At 40.3% G+C, this 21,647-nt stretch overlaps 1 protein-coding gene across 1 annotated transcript in view; it reads right to left on the minus strand.

Annotated features, from left to right (window-relative positions):
• Pdzrn4 (PDZ domain containing ring finger 4) overlaps positions 1–21,647 on the minus strand; it is a 159,806-nt gene that overhangs the window by 56,147 nt on the left and 82,012 nt on the right. The gene's annotated exons all lie outside the window — the stretch shown is intronic.

Below are 21,647 nucleotides of genomic sequence, written 5' to 3' on the forward strand. Positions count from 1 at the left end.
AATGAAAGGCCTAAGCAATAGTTAATATTAGAGCCTTTTATTTTTAGTCTTTAGCAATTTGTATTTGATAAGAACACCACATATTCAATTAAGACCTTCGTTATCCTCAACTTTCTAACAACTTTGTCTCTTAAACATATACCCTACAGTCACTTCTGTCTTTCGGTTCCCTCTGCTGCTGTGACTGTTGGAGCTGTCCCAGCTAGACATGGCAAAGAGAATGAATACTTTGCTTTACTTTAAAATACAAACAAACGAATCAACTGACAGACTGAACATATGCTCAATAGAGGTACATATAAAGAAACTAAACCCAAAAGGGAAGGGCATTTGTACCCCGAGAGTCACAAAACCTGAGATGTGAGGAAAGTATATCCTGGAAGAGTTTCACAATCATGCTTCAAAATCAGAATGGCAACTCCTCATGGATTGGAGTGACAAAGTGTATAAGGGATTATGTTAAAGTGTGGACAATGTTTCTGTCCCACCCAGTCCTGTAGTTGTTCGGCCCCAAAGAAACACAGGGAGCCTTATATTAATTACAAACTGTTTCATCTGTCATCTCAGGATTATTACTAACTAGCTCTTTCAACTTAAATGAACCCATAATTCTTATCTGTGTTAAGCCATGTGTCTTAGTACCTTTTCTCAGTAAGGCATTCTCATCTTGTTTTCTCTGTTTCTGGTTTGCGATTGCATCTCTGCCTTTCCTCCTCCCAGAATTCTCCTATTCTGGCCACCCTGCCTATACTTCTGATGCCCGACTACTGGCCAATAAGCATTTTATTAAACCAATACAAGTAAAAAATCTTTACAGTGTACAAGGGCATTACCCCACAGCATTAAAGTTTGAAGCTCACCCAAGAGGAAATGAAAACTAAGTAGTGTATTCTAGAGGAACAATAATCCAGATATAGAGCTAGGATCTCCCAGCCCCTAGGAGGATGGGGATATCATGCATGCTAAAGTTTCCTCCAGCCTTGGTTGCTGCCAGCCCACCATACGCAGAATTCTCTGCAGCCCTGAGATACATGGTTTAGTGGCCCCCAAACTGAGTCCAGAAAGAGCTGACCTATGATCAGAAGAAAGGACAGTGTGGCGTTATAGCAGCAAGATGCAATGGGACCACGGCACAGAAGCCAAATGCTGTGTACAGGATAAGGACTCAGGAGGCAACTGGATGAAGTCAGTTATCATAGTGTATCCTCCAATTAGTTCTCAGCAGTTTGAGAAATAAATGAAAAACTTAGACAGTGATAATCAAGCTATTCCAGGGAAAAGGGAGACCAGAGAAGGTAAAAATAAGAGGTCTAAAGGGTTTAATTCAAGATCCTTTTGAACATATTTGGCCTTCTGTGACTTACAACACTTTTTGTGTGAAGCTCAAAGTTCATGTTTTTAAGAGCTCCTGTTCCTATTTTCCATACAATGTGAAGTTTCTTGTCTTAAGATTCATTTTATCTTTTCCATAAATATTTTCTGCCACTAGAACTGAATTGGGCTTAACAATGGTTAAATGATGGAATACTGATACATTTTCCTCTCTCCTCTCCTTCCTTTTATATATACTTATCATGTATCTATAGACACATTTATATGTTTCTTTATTTTCTTTTACTTATAAGGGATAATATGTAATGCTTATTTATAAATTATCTACTTTTTACTTATTGTACCTGCTTTTTTTTTTGAGACAGGGATTCTCTGTGCAAAAGCCCTAATCCTGGAACTAGCTCTGTAGACTAGGCTGGCCTCAAACTCACAGAGATCTGCCTGCCTCTGCTTCCAGAGTCCTGGGAATAAAGGTTGTGCACCACCACTGTCTAGCTGTACTTCAATTTTAAATATTATCTCAACTAATGTTATGAATTACATATTATTAACATTATTTTGTACAGATGAGGAAACTGAGGGCCAAGAGGGTCCCATAAGCACCAAGCTGAGTGGGTTAATTTAACCCATTCAAAACTAATTCTAAAACTATCTAAATATACAATTTCTCAAGTTGGTGGTTCAAGAATACCTATAATTTGTTGGAAATAATTATTTTGAAGGTTCAACTTTGATCATTTCCTTTTTTAATTCTATTGTGTCCTTCTGGTACTAGCTCATCCAGAACTGCTTCCTCTCCGAACATTGTTCACAAACAACACTGTGTCCAGTATCTGCACATGAATGTCTACAAAGTGTCTCAAACTTAACATGCCCTAATACTTCACTTCTTGATTTTGCCACACCATTCCCCTTCTACACAGTGCTAACCTGAGTAGGTGTTTAAATCTTCCTCCAGTAGCTCAGATTCTTAAAGTGTATCTTAGTTTCATTTCAGCCTCTAGGGCAGAACATCACAGTAAAGGCAGCCACATGTGGAAAGGCTGACTGGGCTCCCAGTTCCAGGTTATAGTCCCTCAGTGTGGGGAGGGCAAGGCCACACATCCCATCCACAGTCAAGAGCAGAAACGAGTGAATGAAAATACACACTAGTGCTTCGCCTCACTCTGTCCATGTTTATACAACACAGGATCCACTATTCAGAGAACTGTGCACCTACAGTGAGTGTGTCTTCTCAACTCAATTAAGGTAATAAAAACAAATTCTCATGCCCACAGGTCAGCTTAATCTGGATAATTCCTGAGACTCCCTTCCCAGATTATTCTGGATTGGGTCACATTAACTGTCACAAGAAAGAAGCCATCCTTTTGTTTTCTGTTATACTGAATCCTACAACTAGCTGTCAGAAGTCACGTGTGTTCCCTTTAAAACATTCACCCTACCAACTAAACAAACATCATGTGGATTAACTCAACCATCGACTGCCACCTTTTTCCTATATCTTTATCAAGCTGTTATTCAAATAGAAAAAAAAAGCAATACTTGGGTTATTTTTTAAATAGTCATGTAAGAGTTGTTGTTTGTATATTCTGCTTACACGTATTTAAGTGTCAAATCCCCTGGTACTGATGTTATAGCTGGTTGGAAACCACCATGTGAGTGATGGGGATTAGACCCAGGTGCACTTCAAAAACAACAAGTGTGCTTAACCACAAATCTATTTTCCCACCCCCAATGTACTAGTTGAAAACAGAAGATAAGAAAACTGAAATGTGGGTCAGTGGGAAACAGCACCTTGTAGCTGTTGCAAGGGACCTGAGTTTGGATCCCAGCACCTACATCAAGCAACTCAGTACTGTTTGTAACTCCAGTTCTAAGGAAACTAAGGCTCTGACCTTCATAGACCTCTGTCTTGATACGAACACTCTCCCTCCCAAACACACACACACACACACACACACACACACACACACACACGTATAGACCTACACACAGCTATAATAATAAAAACCAATCTTAAAAAAACTTGCAAAAAACTCACTAGTTGGATTATGCCATGCCTCTCTTTAAATACCTTTGAAATATCTTTACTGGACTTTGAATAAAATCCATCAGTTTTGTGATTAGCAAGGTCCTGATCACAGTCTGCCTTCTGAAATCCCTTCTCCCATGGAGCTTCTTTTTTCCAATAGTGAACCAAGAAGCTTCCTTCTTTGGTCCTTGGCGCAGAAAACTTCTCTTTGTGTAGATGAGCAGGGCCTCTGTGGCAAGGCCCCTTTGATGTATGTGCCATCTCCAGACTCTTCCAGACAGCTACCATATGGCTAACAGTTCTTCCCTCAGTCCCCTTATGTGCAAAATGGGGACAGTTATATTTTCTCTCAAATACTGCTGAAATAAAGCGCAGAAGTATTATGAAAATGCCACAGGGGAACTGGAGAGGCAGCTCAGTGGTTAAGAGCAGTGGTTGCTCTTCCTGAGGACCTACATTTGTATTCCAGCACTCATGTTGGGCAGCTCAAAATTGCCTGTAACTTCAGATCCATAGTACCATCTTCTGACCTCCAGGGCAAACAACACACATGTGACATACACTCACACAGACACATGCACACATAATTAATAATAATATATTTTTAAAAATGCCATAGATACTTTGATATACATTTCTCTGGGTATATGGATTTCTAAGTAATATTCATTCATTTAATGAACCTGCACATCTTTCTATTTTTTGTGTCTAGTTTTATTCCTTTAACTGGTGTTTTCATAATTTTCAGTGTATAAGTCTTTCACGTTGGTTAAGTTTAGCTGATACTTTAGTCTTTTTGATGCTGTAGATAAAAGTGTTTTCTTAATTTCCTTCTCAGATCATTGGTTATATAGAATTTCAAATGATATGTGTATCGATTTAGTAGCCTGAAACCTTACTGAATATGTTGTTGATATAATTATGGTGATGGTGTTGCACCAATATACATGTATCTCTAAACTGACTGAGTAGCCCACATTGAATATGCACAACTTGCTTGTCAGTCACACTGGTTCAGAGTCACTTAAAAGTGAGCTCACAGGCACTAGTGCTTGATAGAAAAGTGCATCTATTGCTGGTCATTCTTACTCTGAGACCATGGTGCAGCTTTCTCAGCTTCCAGAGCAGTCTTTTGCGAGCCTGCTGCAGTTGTTTTAAAGAATTTGTAGACACTCCCTCCAAACAGCCTTCATTTGAGAATTTCTTCCTTAAGAAATATTGATTCTTCTCGTTTTGAGTACAAAGAGCAGCACTGATGGCCTTTCCATTCTTCGTCTCTATTCTGAACTAGATGCACAATAAGTATTTCTTGAGCCAATGTGCAACATTGTGGTAACAGTTTTCCAACTTCAGCTGTTTTATCCTGTTTTCTGTGCGTATCTATGTAGATGTTTCCAGTTCAAACCGCCCGCAAGCAGAGCTGTAAATATGCTTCCTTTCACGAGTATCATCTCTCTCACATCTTTCAACCAACTGTGATGTAAAGAAGTCATTCGGGGCTATTCAATTATAACATTTACCTGGCTATACATGTGGTGTGATATCATAATACATGCCTTGTTGATTATTTAACTAAGATAAATATTATTATTATCTTCTTTCCATAAATTAAAAAACTTAACACAAAGCTGTAGATATGATTTGAGCCTACTTGTGGTTAATTGTAAATCTACCTAGATAAAGCTTTTCTCTCGGTAAAATGATATAATTTGATATTTAGTTTGAGGGAGTAAATTGATTGGGAAAATCAATGGCTCAGTCATTCATAAAGGATGATAAATGAGGCCTTAATGAAAGACATTTATTTCATATGGTTGGCATGTAAGCAAAATAATGTCGGTGACAGAAAATCTAGAATCCCTTTTGTAGGACTGATCTATCATCAGTCAGGTTATTGTCACATTGAATTACTTTATAAGAAGGTCTATATCATATTGCTACCTTACTCATACAGTCAAGATTACTAAGCAAAGTAGGGGCAGTTAACTCTAAGACAATTTTTGCATATTGGAGAGGAATCCCTGAGAGAGCATTTGGTTAAATAAGTTTTGGGCAACCATAAAGAACACAGTCTACCTATGAAGAGGCAGAGAGCAAAGAGAGCTAACTGATCAATGTTGCCACCTGTATGAGGTAGTGTAGGGGCTATGAGATGGTTTCCATATTCTATACTGGAGTGGTTCTCAATCTTTCAAATGCTGAGTCCCTCATATTGTGGTGACTCCTGTCCAATCATAATTTTTTTCATTGCTACTTCATCACGAATTTGCTACTGTTATGAACTGTAAATATCTGTGTTTTCCAAATGTCTTAGGTGACCCCTGTGAAAGAGTCATATGATCCATCCCCAAAGTGTTGTGACCCACAGATTGAGAACTGATGCTATACTGGGTTTCATTGCCTGAGCTGGCTTTATGAGAGAGAGAGGGAGAGAGAGAGAGAGAGAGAGAGAGAGAGAGAGAGAGAGAGAGAGGGAGGAGACCCCACAGTGCCTCATTTGGAAAATGTAGATCTTTAAGTGAACATGGTTGGCAGTGAATTCTGCAAACAGCTGGTCCACAGGGTCCTCCTGGCAGGAGAGGGACAGAAGCTTAAAAACCATTTTGCTTTCTTCAGACGATGAGATTTGATTATATTCTCTGCACATTAAAAACAAAAAAGAAGACTTAATTTGTTCCTAACAAAAAAACACTTAGTGGACTCTCTATTTAGGGAGCCAGTTTTTCTTTTGAAAATTTCAGTTAAATTGCCCCTTTATTCTTAAGGCATATTTGCAACTTTTGCCAAAAGGATTCACAACTGTGTTTATTTGGCAGATATCCACAGACAAGTCAAAGGAAGGAAGGGAAAAAAATCCTTTAATGATTATGAACTTCCTGGCTTTGAAAAGGCTCAACAGCTGTCAGGAGCTCCTTTGGTTACTCACGAATACTTGGAAGCACAGTATCCCTCCAAAGTCTGTTTGTGTTTTTAGACCTCTCTCAAAGGTAGAGAAGAAGAAACCACAGTGTGTAGGATGCATTCATTTTACTTTATAAAAGGGAAAATGCACACCCTTGACAATTACACTCTCAAAGAATATACACTCAATCGCATGCCAGTGGGGAAGTGGAAGAAAGAAACCAATGGTGGTCCTTCTATTCTGTTTAATACTACAAAAGTGTTCAATGCTAAAACACATTCTCATCCAGCATCTGCCCTTGATCCTGCTGAGGTCAATTTTAGGCTACACAGGATTCAAACTCCTCGGTCAAGCAATTCAGGGAAGCATCTGTTTACATTTAACTGTTCATCTTTCAGCTTGTTGAAAGGTCTACTTGAGTTCTCCCCTGCACAAATTTTACTTGTTATTATCCTAAAGCAAGAATCCGTATTTACATGTTTGTTCAGTCTGTATTCTCAGTTTCTGTAGCCTGGTTACCAAAAAGCCTTTTACATTTGACAGGCAGGTTCCTTTCATCTTCCTTTAAAAACCACATGCTTTAGTCTTCTATAAACAGGCTACAATCCTTATAACCACAGGGGTTATGTATAAAGTGAGGGATTGGAGGAGTGAAGGTACTCCAAAAGAAGGAGAAATAGAACATTTATGGATGGATAGATGGAGGGGAATGGAACAGGAGGATTAAGCTGTGAAGGGGACAGAAGAAAGAGTAAAGGAAGGAGTACAGAGAGAGACAGCAAAAACTAAGGACCCTTAGAAAGGCCCTATAGAAATCTACTATAGTAGAAGATTCTTAAAATATGTACATATATGAAAGAAATCCAAGTGGAATCTTCAAATGATGAAAGAGACAAAGCACCAATGAGACATCTCTTGCTCCTAGAGGAAAGCCCAAGTGCTGGAAATGAGTTATATCTAATAGAGATGTTGGCCAAAGGGACCCCATTAAATCCCCAAACAACCAAGGCTACTGTCTAAGACTATTGGATGCTCTCAACAAACTGATTGCAAGGCCTATTGTTGAAGAAAACACTTATACTGAATAAGGAGAAGTCAGGTGGTGCCTAATAAGGAGCTTCACCCTTACGAACTAGTGTTGATGATACTGGAAAGCACGCTGCATGGTATAACAGGTTATAAATAAATTCTAACCTGGTCAGCAACCCTTCAATCTACAATGGTGACCTTCCAGCAGAGTATATTCTGGTGTAGCCAGACAGTGGTGGAACATACTTTTAATCTTAGCACTTGGGAGGCAGAGGCAGGCAGATCTCTGTGAGTTTTAGGCCAGGCTGGTCTACATAAAGAGTTCCAGGACTTCTAAGGATAAACAGAGAAATCCTGTCTTTAAAACAAAACAAAACAAAAGCAAGATATTCCATTGCAATAGTGGCACAACCCGTGTGGTAGTAACTAACCCTTTTCTGATTGGATTTAAGACTTAGTCCATGAGATGGAACCCATGCCTGACACTATTTGGTTAGCTGAGAACTTGAGATTAGATAGGCCATGGGTCTAGAGGAAAGCCAAACACTACTGTTTTGCCAAAGGAACATAGGAATAAAATGACTCCTAATGCCATGCTACTATACCTATCAATCAGTGCCCCAGTCGTCATCAGATAAGTTTCTTCTTGCTGTAGATGGAAACAATTACAAAGACCTACAAATGGACAATGGCCAGAGAATCAGAGATCTTGGAACAATCAGTTGTAAATGGGCTGTCTCCATCAAATCCCTCTCCTCAAAGCTCAGGGAACTGTGTGGAAGAGAAGGCAGAGATGAGGTGGAATGCCCCTCTGTATGCTATGAATATATTTTATTACCATTAGTTAATAAAGAAACTGCTTTGGTCTATGGCAGGGCAGAATATAGGTAAGCAGGAAAACTAAACTGAATGCTGGGAAGAAGAAGGTGGAGACAGGCGAATGCCATGTAGCTGATGAAGGAGAAAGACACTGAAACTGTCCTGGTGGGCCACAGCCTCATGGTGATACATAAAATAATAGAAATTGGTTAATTTAGGATGTGAGAGCTAGCTAAAAATATGCCTGAGTCATTAACCAAGTAGTGTTGTAATTAATACAGTTTTTATATGATTATTCAGGTCTAGGTGGCCAGGAAACAAACATGCAATCTCCATTTACACAGAAAGATTGTAAGATCCAGTGTGGAAGAAAGACACCAAGGAAACCATGCCTTCGAGATACAATAGGACATGTGTGCATATAGACTCAAAGAGACTGTGGCAGTATACATAGAGTCTCTACAGGTCTAAGACAAGTGGGACCACAGTGCTGAGAAAGGAAGTGGACACATGACCCCATCCCTACCCCAGACTCTATCTCCAATTGATAACTACTAGTAAGAAAAATTGGTTTTCTCCAACAAAGTCTCAATGTGTATACAAAAAACACACTTAGGAGAAGGTCCCATGGTCAGCAGTAGATAGCCGACACAAAATGAACTCAATGATTTTTTTTTTTTGTCTCATAATACTTTGTTTTTGATTTCTCCGACTTCAGTTCTTTGGCTTATGTATCATAGTTTCTAATATTTTATAGGATTTCTCTGTGTGTAAATGCATGTGTTGCTGTGTCTAAATGTATTTCATAGGCTTTTGGGGGCCTCTTTTTTTTTTGTTTTGTCCTATTTTTGTTTTTCTTATCTTATATTTTAGATGCCTATTTCTTTCCTAGAGGGAGAGAAAAAGAAAATGGGTGGAGAGAGGGGGAGTTATAATTACAATATATTGTATGAAAAATATCTATTTTCAGTAATAAATAAAAATGCAAGCTTTGTATAGTAAATTATTTGGTTGCTCTATACTGACATCTTTTTCATTGTCAATTGGGGTGGAATTTTGTCTTTAATATGTGTGGTCTCCTGAACTGGAGAGATGGGTCAGCCAACTCTCTGGCATGTGCCACTTTACCTAGAAACGTTTATTTTAAGGGCCAGAGATCTCTAAGTACCCAACTGGGAGTCTAGGCACACCAGTAAATGGTGTGCACTCAGTAACAGAGCTGTGCTGTTGAAGGAATCACTAAATAACACCAAGTGGTTGAGAAGATTAGGTATGCAAAAAGGCTTAATCTAGCAGCAACCCTTAGTTTTATTTGAAACACCTACATATTTTGAAAATATGAGCCCATTGTTATTCATCCCAGGACTTTAATCAGTGATGTACTGGGAACTCTTATTTCCATATACAGCTAATATGGAAGTAGGTACATGAAAATATTATCTATAATGTTAATCCCACTAGCTACACTGATAGGAGTGTATTACTTTCATAAACTTGATATTTAATTCAGGAATCATTAAAATTTAATTGCAATGTTTTAGTTGACACAGGTTTTGCACATTTTGGAGTGCCATGTAATGTTTCAACACACACATATACTGTGTAATACTCAAATAGGGTAAATTTATCTCCTTGGGTATTTCATTTCCTGTGATGAAAACATTCCAAATAGTTTCTTCTAGGTTCTTAAACTACACCACAAATGGCAGATAGAGGGAAATAAAACCACTGACTGTTAGTAAGACCACTCTCATATGTCACTGGTGAGATTGTAGCCCATACATATTTTGAAAACATTCAGAATCTGTCAAAATTCAAGATCAAAAACACGGATGACAGCTTATGCTAGAGAGGACATGGAATAAGTAGACCACTCCTCCATTGCTGGTTGGGAGAGTAAACTTGTACAGCCACTTTGGAAATCAGCATGGCGATTTCTCAGAAAATTAGGAAACAATCTACCTCAAGATCTAGCAATACTACTTTTGGGTATATACCCAAAGGATGCTAAATCATACCACAAGGACATGTGCTCAAATATGTTCATAGCAGCATTATTCGTAATAGTCAGAACCTGTAAACAACTAGATGCCCCTCAACTACATGTGTAGTCCCCAAAAGGCCAAAGGTCAGAGAGTTTGGGACTCCCTTCAAGGTTCAAGGTTATTGTGCTAACACCTCAGAGGGTGGTCCCACCTAATTGTAAATTAGGGAGTTCTGCTCTCTCAAGGCTACAGGTGTGGCTAGTTGCCAGACCTTGTGCTCCTGGAATAAGGAAGTAGTTTGTTCCTACCAAAAACAAAAGTCTAAGGATCCAACAAATTCCCAGCTCCCTTTATGGAAATAATGTGGGATTCCACCCAGGGAGTGGTTTGTCTACAGTGTTTGGTCTAGAATGTGAGTCTTGGGGGTGACCAAGACTTTCAATTGGTATGTTAATTTAGTCTTTTGTCTTACTCCTAACTTTTGGGGTCAGGGCTATATTATCAATTAGAAATTAAACGTGAGCAAATTTTCAGTACTCATGGAAATTCCCTCCTGATACTATCCTGTATGTTTCTGCATTTTATTATTTTCATTTGTGTCTTTGGATTCTTTACTGTATTTCTAAATCCCCATACCTCCACTCTGGAGAAAGGTGTTTTTGTTGAGGCTAGCTCCTGACAAGCATTCAGTGGTAAAAAGTAATGATATCTTGAAATTTGTAGGCGAGTGGGTAGATCTAGAAATATAAAACATATTGAGTGATGTGATCCAAACCCAGAAAGACAAATATAATATGTACTCACTCATAAGTGGCTTTTAGATATAAAGCAAAGAAAAACCAGACTACAGTCCACAACCCCAGAGAACCTAAACAACAAAGAGGACCCTAAGAGAGACATATGGATCTACACAGGAAGTAGAAAAAGACTAGAACTCCTGAGTAAATTGGGAATGTGGGGGTTACATGGGAGGGTAAATGGAGAGAGGGGAGGGAGGAAGGAGAGCAGAGAAAAATGTATAGTGCAATAAAAGCAATAAAAACTAAAAAACCCTAAAATGGAAAACTTTCTTTTCAATATGTATTTATCTGAAGAAGTAGCTAATAATCTACACTAATACATGAATTTTAATTCTAAAAAGCTTTTTCCCATGAAGACCATTCAAAAACACAGACAAAAGTCATAGATAAGTGTTGTGCTTTCCTGTCGCTTTAAGGGACAAGCCACGCCCACTCCCATTACCTCTGACCTGCCCACTGCCATCTTGGGCCCTTCCTTTTCTGCTTTCTTTTTTTTTTTTTGGTTTTTCGAGACAGGGTTTCTCTGTGGCTTTGGAGCCTGTCCTGGCACTAGCTCTTCTGCTTTCTTGACTTACGTGCTTTTTATTATAAGGAAGACCTGGGAATGTTATGGTTTTGGTCCCTTTAAGAGACAAGCCACACCCATTCCCCTTCCCATCCCCTGAGGCAGGCTGATCTTCAGCTTCCAGCCTGAGCTCATTCTCTTTTCCATCTTCCTCTTGGAGAGGCAGCTTTGCTTCTGCCTCTCTCCCCACTTCTCTCTTCCCCCCCTTCTCTGTCTCTTTCTCCTCTTCTCTCTCTCTCTCTCTCTCTCTCTCTCTCTCTCCCTCTCTCTCTGTCCCCCCTTCACCCTTCCTCCTCCATAACCCCCTAAATAAACATTCAACCTCACCCTGCATGTCGTGTCTATCCATGTTTCTGTCTTCTGCCCACCCGCCATGTGTCTCCCTGCCTGGAACCAGCCACTGCTCAGGGACCAGCAGCCTACTCTGCCTGAGGCCCACTGCCTGCTGCCACATGGCCCGCCACCACTGCTCTGGGACCAGCTGCCATCTCTGCCTGGGACTGGCTGCTCCCAGGGCCCGCTGCCTGCCACCGCTCTGGCCCGCCGCCACCATTTGGGACTTACAGCATTTCTGCTGCCTACTGCCGTGGGGATCTTGGAGCATTTTTTAAAAAGAACAACAATTAGTACCTAACATAACAGCTTGATTATAGTAACAAGAAGGTCATTCACAGAAGAATATAGGAGGCTGTGGCTGTCTCAGGTGGTCATGATAATAATAACAGCTTGTATTTGAGGCCTCTACTGGACACAAGGCATTTAGTATGTTTGGTTATGGACACATGTTTTGTTTGTATAAACTACAGTAGATGTCATTCCTTAATACGTGATGAGCACTGCTCTCCAGGGAGGAAGTAAGAACTTTTATTCTCAGGCAAATCTCATTGTTGTGGGATTTCCAAATATTCATCTTAAAGACAATATAGTATGGTAGGAAAAGAAAAACTACACTAAATTTGTTTTCTATATTTTTTAAATTAAAAATCCAAGTACTGTATATAAGTGGTGTTTTGTAATCCCTACAGAACATATTAACTATTGGAAATTAGCAAATGTATGTGAGTTACACAGAAATGCGCCCTGAACCTAAAGCTAAAATTAGAGATACTATGGACAGAAATGTTGTTCACTCTCCATTGATATGATACAGTATTGGACACAGTATGTGTGCTCGTGTGAGTGACATGCTTGCCCTATAAAAACCCACACAGTATCCTGTATACCATATGGGTTTACCTCTATACCTACAAAGGTATACACTGATATGTTGATAGCATTAAAACACTATAAAAATTGATTGAAAAGATTTGACCATGCATTTGTCTCATGTTGCTTATAGTGGCTACAGTTGGATACTGAGAAACAGGTACTGTCAAATGAGTCTATAGCCAACCCTGAGTGTCCCTGAGAAGCTCACACGCAGGACTCTGGGATTCAAGACATTAGCCCCAAGGTCCATCTGAGAAATGGAATTATAGCCAAGCCCACACTGCTTGTTACTTCCCTTTTACAGATCCTATCTTGTCTGAAAGGAATGCTGAGATCCTGGCACACGTGCTATGTATTAGAGAAGGCAGTTTTCCTTTTTCCACTGTTGTGAAAGTGGAGTGTATAAGAAGTCAATGGGGAAAAATGTGTAGTAAATATTCACTTGAAACACAACCTTACACAGATGGCCTTTAGCGAATACAATGCAATCCTCTGTGTGTGCATGTGAGTGTCTTCGAACACAAAGAGAATGTCAGCGCTTAGATATCATTTATACGCACAACGTATAGAATCTTCATTTCATAACCAGACTCCTAGGGCAGTACACGTGTCCATGGTTACCTTGTTGAAGAACTAACTTGGAAGGTTCAATTTGCTTTCACTGTTTGCTTTTCAAATAAGGCTGAGTGCTGTTATAATCAGTGAGGTGAAACGTAGATTTGCTTCATATTTGCTTTATAAAATAATATAACTCAATCAACAGCAATACTAATCTCATTCTGCAAGAGAGCTCAAAGAATTACAATAACTTTGATGACTTCTCAACCTGTGGCCTCATTTTATAATCATGCTCAAAGGAAGACTTTTCCTTGTTTCTAATAGGCTCTCACAATTTAGAAAAGTAATTCAAACTTAATAAACATGGGCATTACAATGAAAAGGCTCTGACTTACTTCTGCCTGTGATATTAAGGCTGTATTGTATGTGATTTTAAACCATCAGCCTTAATTAAAGTTTGCCACATATGAAAATACAGCCTTATAAGGTATTGGTCAACTAAGATATTGTCTGAATGTAAAAGATGTTATATCCAAATTTGTGCTAAAAAATTACCCACATTTCGGGACTGTTCAGGGGAAAACAAAAAAAAAAAGGGTCCTAGTGACACTGGCCCCTTGTCCTTTCTCATCTGTATGAACTTGAACATCTATTTACAGTCTACGTGTTTTAAGCTGGTAGTTTTAACTGATGGTTTCACGTGAAACCATCCTTCATGTGAAGATGCTGATAAAAATTCTTCAGTTACCGTCTGGCAAAAAGCATATGCTCAATTATGTTTTCTTTGATTGTTAGATTAGCTGAAGTATTGTGGGGCAAACAAAGACTTTCACATTGTGTTTCAAATTTCTAATCTCCTTCCACTAGACTCATGGTTGTTTGAGGGACTCTTCTGGTGATATAAAGATCTAGAAACTCAGAATTAGAATTTGGGGAATCCTGTTGTAGAGAACCAGGCTCTGTTTTCAGTATGCACATGTTGGCCCATGACCATACATAACTCCAGGTTCAGGGCACTGGATACCACTTCTGATCTCTGAGGGCTCTTGTGCACATGTGATATACATACATGCACTCAGGTTCACACAGAGAGCATAAATTAAAATAAATCAATACTGAATACAATCACCAGATCTTCTCTCAAGACAAAATACAACTATGTGATTTAGAACTCACATACAAAATACAATTATATAATTGTATAACTCAAAAGTTTGAAGCAGGAGAATTGGGAATTTGAAGCTAGACTTCACATTAGCTAGACTGGGAGCCTGTCTCACAAAACAACAGACAATTATCGGTGCATATGGCTGGATCACAGGGCAGAAAATTGAGGGCAGAAACTGAATGCAGAATGAGGCTCCGAAGCTCTGGTGGGAGAAAATGGACTTCTAAGTGAGGTGGATGTTGTGGGCTGTTTCTGAGGGAATGGTTCTTGGTTCCACTTGGATCAATGATAGAGACCATAGGAAAGGGATGGATGAAGGATCTCACAAGCAAAGGCATGAAGTATGGAAAGCCCACACCTTCCTTTTTGTACTGTTGGCCTAAGGGTCCTTGTTTCCCAGGCCTAGAGAGGCAGGATCGTGATAGGGTTCACAGAATACTCAGTATCAGATAGATTTGAAGCAAATTTGGGGGTATTTGGTCAATATGGTGAATGGGCAACAATCAAGCAGAAGCACACAGAAGTCATACTTGTCTGACACTTTGCGATGACGGCAGAGACAAAGAACTCACCATCGGAGGCAGATCCTCCCTAGAAACAGAATACTGTTTAGGACCAAAGAACTGTAGTCGAAGGAAGGAGAAATTGTGTTACATAGCCTGGAAGGAAAAGATTTAATGTATGATGTCACTGGACTAGTCAGCCTAGGATTTAGGCTGACATAATTAAGAAAATGGTGGGCATGGAAGGCCATTAACAGGCACCCCCCTAAGAGCCAATTCCGTATGGACACACAAACATATTACCTTTAATGTCCAAGTAAAAAAAGTGTGTTCACGCTTCATCTAGATTAGGGTTCAAATCAGAATTGTCCATAGCTTAACTCCTACTAAGGGATGTTTCTAAATATTGATTTTGCTGTCTTAGGTGGTGATTTAAAACTATTTTGGATATTTTACGGCTGTGAAAGGTGACTGACAGGTGGAGAGAAAGAGGTTGGTGACATAGAACCTCCAGTGAACTAATAGTTCTGGGCATTGAGTCCTTCATGTTTCCTACCCTGTAATCACTCTGCTCTCAATACAACCTCCAGTGAACTAATAGTTCTGGGCATTGAGTCCTTCATGTTTCCTACCCTGTAATCACTCTGCTCTCAATCTGCTGGAACACATAGATAATCCTTCTTATGGCCTCTGGATTCATGGTACTTCACATCTAAATCAGTTCCTCTCATCACTGGCTTTCGAACTCTTGAACAGGAAGTCCTCAGTATCAGAGTCTGTCAGTTATCCTCGGACTTCCGCACAGGCACTGGCCCGCTCTTTGTTTTGCCATTTCCCTCATGTTGAATGGGCACACTCGTGCGCTGGTTATGAAGGAGGCAGAGTGGTAGGTTAAAGAACATGCCAAATTTGGGCTGGGGAGATGGCTCAGTGTTTAGAGTGATTGCTATGCAAGTAGTGGGGGGGGGGGACTAGAATTCAGATCCTCAGAACCCAGAAAATGTCAGATGGGCATCGTTACCCATCTATATTCCCAGCACATGGAAGGTGGAGATAGGGGATCCCTGGAGCCAAACTGGCTCTAGCTGTATCACAGGCTTTGAGTTCAACTGACAGACCTTGCCTCAAATAATAAAATAGAGAGTAACCAATGACTCACAAGGTCAGCTTCAAACTACTACATGCAGGTGCATACACTTGCATGCACATGGAACTCCATACATGTTCCATGAATGTCAAAAATTCACACACACATGCTCATAAGGGAAGAATTTGAAATTTATACCAAGTATGAGTTTTATAACTTTATATACTTATAATTAATATAGATAGCAGCTATATTTTTTATTTTAACTATATTTTTTCTTTTATACCCTTTTTGTCCCATCCTTAGAAATACTTACTGGATCAAAACTGATACTAGTGTCAAAACAAATGAACAAAAAAGCCTACATCTGCTGAAAAGGGAGAGAACATTCTTGTCACTGCGTGGTGGTCCCAGCTTCCTTTACATCCCCTTGGACAGACAGAAGAGAGGGAGAGGGTCTAAACTCCTCATAAGCTGCTCTGTCCAGACAGCTTTGGGCCTCCAGAATCCTTTGTTATTCCACCACCCAATATTTACCGAGGCCGCACTAAGAGACAGACAAAGTTCTGTTTCCACCTAGAAAAGCATTTAGTGCTCTACACGGTACACGGGGGAGATTTTTCTCTGAGGCAACTGTGCGACAAAGCTGTTCAGATGCATGACTGGTATCTAGTAAATGCTAATCCTGGTGTGTGTGTGTGTGTGTGTGTGTGTGTGTGTGTGTGTGTGCATGTGTGCATGCGTGTTTAAGGAAATTCTGCATACTTTATAACTGTTATTTAACTGTGAGAGAAATATGATAGTCTTAAATCTTCACAAATATTCTGCATATACCCAGCATCAAGAATGGCGTTTTGCAAAATGACACCCAGAACAAGGGTTTCCTTTTGCTTTGTATAAGTATTGCCAAGGGAAGATAATTCAGATGCTAGATGCTTATTCTTAGCTGTGCTTCACCCTACAGTTAACATGTACATAGACATCTGGCCTCTCCTTTCCTTTCCACCCTTAATCCCAGTTCAAATGAATTTCAAAATTCCTCATGCTTCCATCCTATTATGACCATAGGGAGAGTACTTAATTCAGACGTGTGTATCTTACTTCTCCTTGATCTTGCAAGGTGGGGAGCATACGGGCTTTCAATTAGCATAGCTCCATTATAACCACCTGAAGGTCCAAACTGCTGGTTAAGTTTTTCCTTGTATTCTAACGAGATGTGTCATATTACTGAATTTTAGTTATTTCTGACTCCTCCACCAGCTTCGACTTTTGAGATTTAATGGCAAATCCTAGAAAAATCAAAACACATCGGAAGAACAACAAAAACCAGCTCCCTCGGAGGAGGCAGAGTCAAACGTTTCTTGCTTAGGTGTTCGATGGGGAACGGTATAATTCTAGGAGGCTTTCCCTTTAAATTATTTCTGGTGGAGGCTGGATTTTGGTCCTGCTTCTGACTTGCTGAGGGCTATTTATGATTTATGTCAACCTTGGCTGGCTCTAAGGAGGAAAAATGAACAGTGAGAATAAAGAAGCCTAGTCCTCGGTGGTCCCCTGACAGGGAGCACCCTAGCTCTTAAGAGATAGGTACAATGTTTATATTCGATATTTTTCCTTTTTCCCCTTAAAAACTAAAATTAAAACCATATATCTTTTTTAATTAGAGAACAAGTGCCATCATTTTTTAGAGAGAAATGTCAAGCTGTGAATCTTTTCATGGAGACTGGTCCTCTGAGATGTTCTGAAGCACAGTGGGGGAATTTAAAAACCAGTCAAATATTTTTTCTTGGGGAAAGCAGTGATAGGTCATGGTGAGGAGTGGGTGCCATTAACGTTCTTTAGAGATCTCTAATACACCAGAGTCACCATAACGTTGCCACATGATCTAAAACATCCCCGAAGAAACAGTCACTGTCCATCCTGGCTCTAAGGGAAGCTGGTAATCTATCCATTTTAATCATCTGCGTGTTTAAAATATTCTACATGTGCATTCATAAAATAGTTAGACAAGTTCTGTTCTATTGAGTCAATAATTCATGTACTAATATATCTCTATATGTACATAATCAGCTCTGGGTCTGAGCCCTAAGTCAGTCTCTAAAACCATGACTGGATCCTTGCATGGTCTGCGTGGGGCAAGCAGCAGGCGCAGAATGCAGTCTGTAGCATGGGGATGCTGCTGCTAAGATCCTCTCAGCAGTGTGTGTCTGTACGCTTCGTCCAGCCTTGTTCTTTTAAAGTCAGAAAAAAAAAATACTACACAGGACACTGTTAGACGACAAGGTAAGGCATGGGTACACAGAGACGTAGACACAGCCTCAGGGCTGCTTGGGTGTCAGCCTTACAAACTGTGCGCTGTCCCATTTCCAGCATTACCCAGGTAAAAATCACGTCTCCCTCTTTACTGGTTTCCCTGCTGAATCCTTTGCTCCTCCCCTTCCATGCCCACCCCACTGCCAGAGTGCTATGGCAGGGGTCAGCATATGGCCCTGTTCTGCTCCAGCAACTCCACCTCAGAGGCCAAGGCCACTCCAGACATCACCTCATCTCCTCCCACTCAGGTGTGGCCTTCAGCTGGAGCAATGACCTCATTATCTTCCTGTTTCTTAAGCACCCTACTCTATGCCTTGTGGTGGTTTGAGAGAAAAATGCTCCCTGTGGTTTTGGTTTGGGCATTTGAATGCCTGGTCTCCAACTGGTGCCACTGTTTGGGGAGGTTTAGGATGTGTGGCCTTGCTGGAAGAAGTGTGTCACTTGGGGCGGGCTTGGAGAGTTTAAGGAATTCTGTCACTCAGACCATTCAGTTCTCAGCGTCCAGCCTACAGTTTAGGAGGTGAGCTTAGACCACCACCCTTTGCTCCAGCCGCCATGACCTCACTCCACCATCAGGGGCTCTTATCCCTCTGTATTTATACACTCCAGCAAGCCCCGTCTTTTCTAAATCGCCTTGGTCATGGTATTTTTTTTTCATGGCAATATAAAAGCAGCTAATACAAGGCTGCTTGGGCCTTTGATTTGCATTTCCTTCTTTCTGGAAAGTTCCTCCCACGTGACTCCATCTCTCCATTTCCCTGGGTAACTCATGAGAAAAAAAATTCTCTGATCACTACGATAAGGTAGGAACAACCTGCCCCGATCCCATGATTCTTCCTCCTCAGTGACCCACTCTTACGGTTCTCCACTCCTGCTCTCCTCCGTCACTAGAATGTTTGTTTGTGTGATCCTGGTCCACATCTCTTCCCTAGAAATGAAGCTACATGGGGATAGGAAGACAGGAGCATTACCAAGTTTATCCTTATCTGCGCCGAGCACCTTGGTACAAACGAAAATGTGAAAGGACGTGAAAGTGTGCATGTGTGTGCAGACTTCCTGCCTTTTAGACTACCAGGGTGATGCGTATGTCCGTTTAGAAAGAAAAGGACCAAGACTCTCTCATTCTGAGCTGGAGTCTCCTCTTTGACCACAGGCTCTGTCTCCTGTACTTGGCAAACGCTGCTCATTCCTGATGCTCACATCATTTTACTCTTGGATGTATAGGGTGATGATGAAAACCCAGAGGAATTTAGTTCATCTCAGTCACAGTAATACCCCACTAGTCAGCTGTCAGGTCCAACAATAACTGTGTAAACGATGAAGACAGGGTCAGCATTTCTAGATCTCCCCTCTGCATGTAGTGTTCAGGAAAGTCTCTGCTGATGGCAGTGGGTGGTCTAGATCTTATAATCAATTTGATGTGTCACAGGGGCTGCCATGAGCAACTCTTGCGTGTTGCCATAGCAAACTGAAGAGCTCTGGGTAGAACAACTGTTTTCTACTAAATTAGGTGACATCCTTCATGCATTTGCTTGTCTCCTCCTGACCGTTAACGATGTGTGGTGTTCTCATGTGTGTGTGTGTGTGTGTGTTCATAGCTGAAGACTGTCATAGCAAATGTTTGGATTCCCTCTTTACATTCATAAGAACATTCTTGGTGTGTTTTTTCTGTTTTACCTTTTTGAGACAGGGTTTCTCTGTGTAGCCCTGGCTATCCTGGAACTCACTACGTAGACCAGGATGGCCTTGAACCCAGACACCTGCCTGCTTCTGCCTCCCAAATTCTGGGATTAAAGGTGTGTACCACCATCATCAGGCACGAGAACATTCTTTATTTCTGTCATTCAGAAAGGTACATTTAGCAACAAAAAATCACAGTAAGCAGCAAAATAATGATGGTGTGATTAGTTGAGATTACAGACTACGGAGAGCTTATCTGAACATTTAACAATGTCACTGTCTTGATGGCGGCATCCTACTAAAGACAGATACCGACTAAAATGAGGGTATGGTTCAGCCCCAGTGTACCCTACAGAACTGGAAGAAAATCTGTCTGCATTATGGTATTTCAATGAGATGTTGATTAATTAACAGATTTTTTTTTCTGTTAACATGCTTAGCTTCCTTCGAGGTCTACCTAAAGCATTGGTCTTATTTTAATAAAGCTATAAGACACAAACTCAATAAAAAGTTGAAATCATGTAGGCAATTCCAACTCCTAAACGCAACATACATCAACTGAAAAAGAATTTATGCTAAATTATTTGAATAGTGAGTCAATTTTGTCACTTTTGATGATTAGATAAAATTTAATGGATATCTTAGTGTGTGTCTATATGTGAACAAGTTTCTAAAATGGTTTTTAAGGGACATCAGGAGATAAAAATTTAACACAAACAGCAATAACAAAAGTCAGATACTAGGTGTCGGTGCTCGTCTCTGCAAAGCCCAGGTGCAGGAAAGTAATGACTTCCATAACCGCTGCTGATGACTTTTGCGGAGGGAAGATTTCAAATAAACGCCTGTTTGCTCTGGGTGAGCTTCGCTGAGTCGGCCTTATTTGATTTCAGATCCTCCTCAGGGAAGAGATTTCAGGATTTCCTGCTTGTAAGATGGAACGAACACTTTGCTGAACTTGTATGACATCATCTGGGCGGTAAAGGGCAGCTAATCGTGGGTGCTTTGCCTGTTTGCCAGCCTCTCCTCGTCCTTAATCTACCGCATTTCCAAATGTCAAAGTACGCAAAAGCCGAGATTTATAGGCTGCAGAAGTGAAGAAATGCCAAGAGAAGCCCTCTAGCTTTTGTGATATGTGTTAGCAATCCTTAGATGGGCTTTGCAAAGTGTTACAAGCTGCACATGGATGGCCTAATGGTCCACGTGAGGATGCTTAGCAGCCTAAACAGGGCTGAACCGAGTCTGTCTCTGTCCCTAATGCACTCATGAAACTGCCCTTCGTCGTTCACACCGGAATCACAACACAGAGAACATAGGTTTGAGAAAGGGAATATAATGAAATTAAATTAAATACATTTAGCCAATTAATACCAGACTACACAAGGAAAATAACAATTTCCTTTTTAAATTCCAAAAAGTCACTTATGCTAAAAAGGGTAAGTGTAGCTGTCATAAAACACCCACACACCCACAATTGTGGGTATATATATTGCATATATATGTATACATATATATACACAAAAAAACAATAAAGTTGTAAGCCAATTGTTTTCAAGCTGATACCACTACACAAATATTTTGCAATACACTTAAAATACTACCGATAAATAACTAATGCCAAGCTATTTGCAAGATCTTATTCTAGGCATACAGTAGACACGCTCTTTCTGA

Source organism: Microtus oregoni, unplaced genomic scaffold, assembly GCF_018167655.1.
Source record: "Microtus oregoni isolate MIOR12 unplaced genomic scaffold, Mior012 000022F_ref0000154, whole genome shotgun sequence".
Lineage (NCBI taxonomy): Eukaryota > Metazoa > Chordata > Mammalia > Rodentia > Cricetidae > Microtus > Microtus oregoni.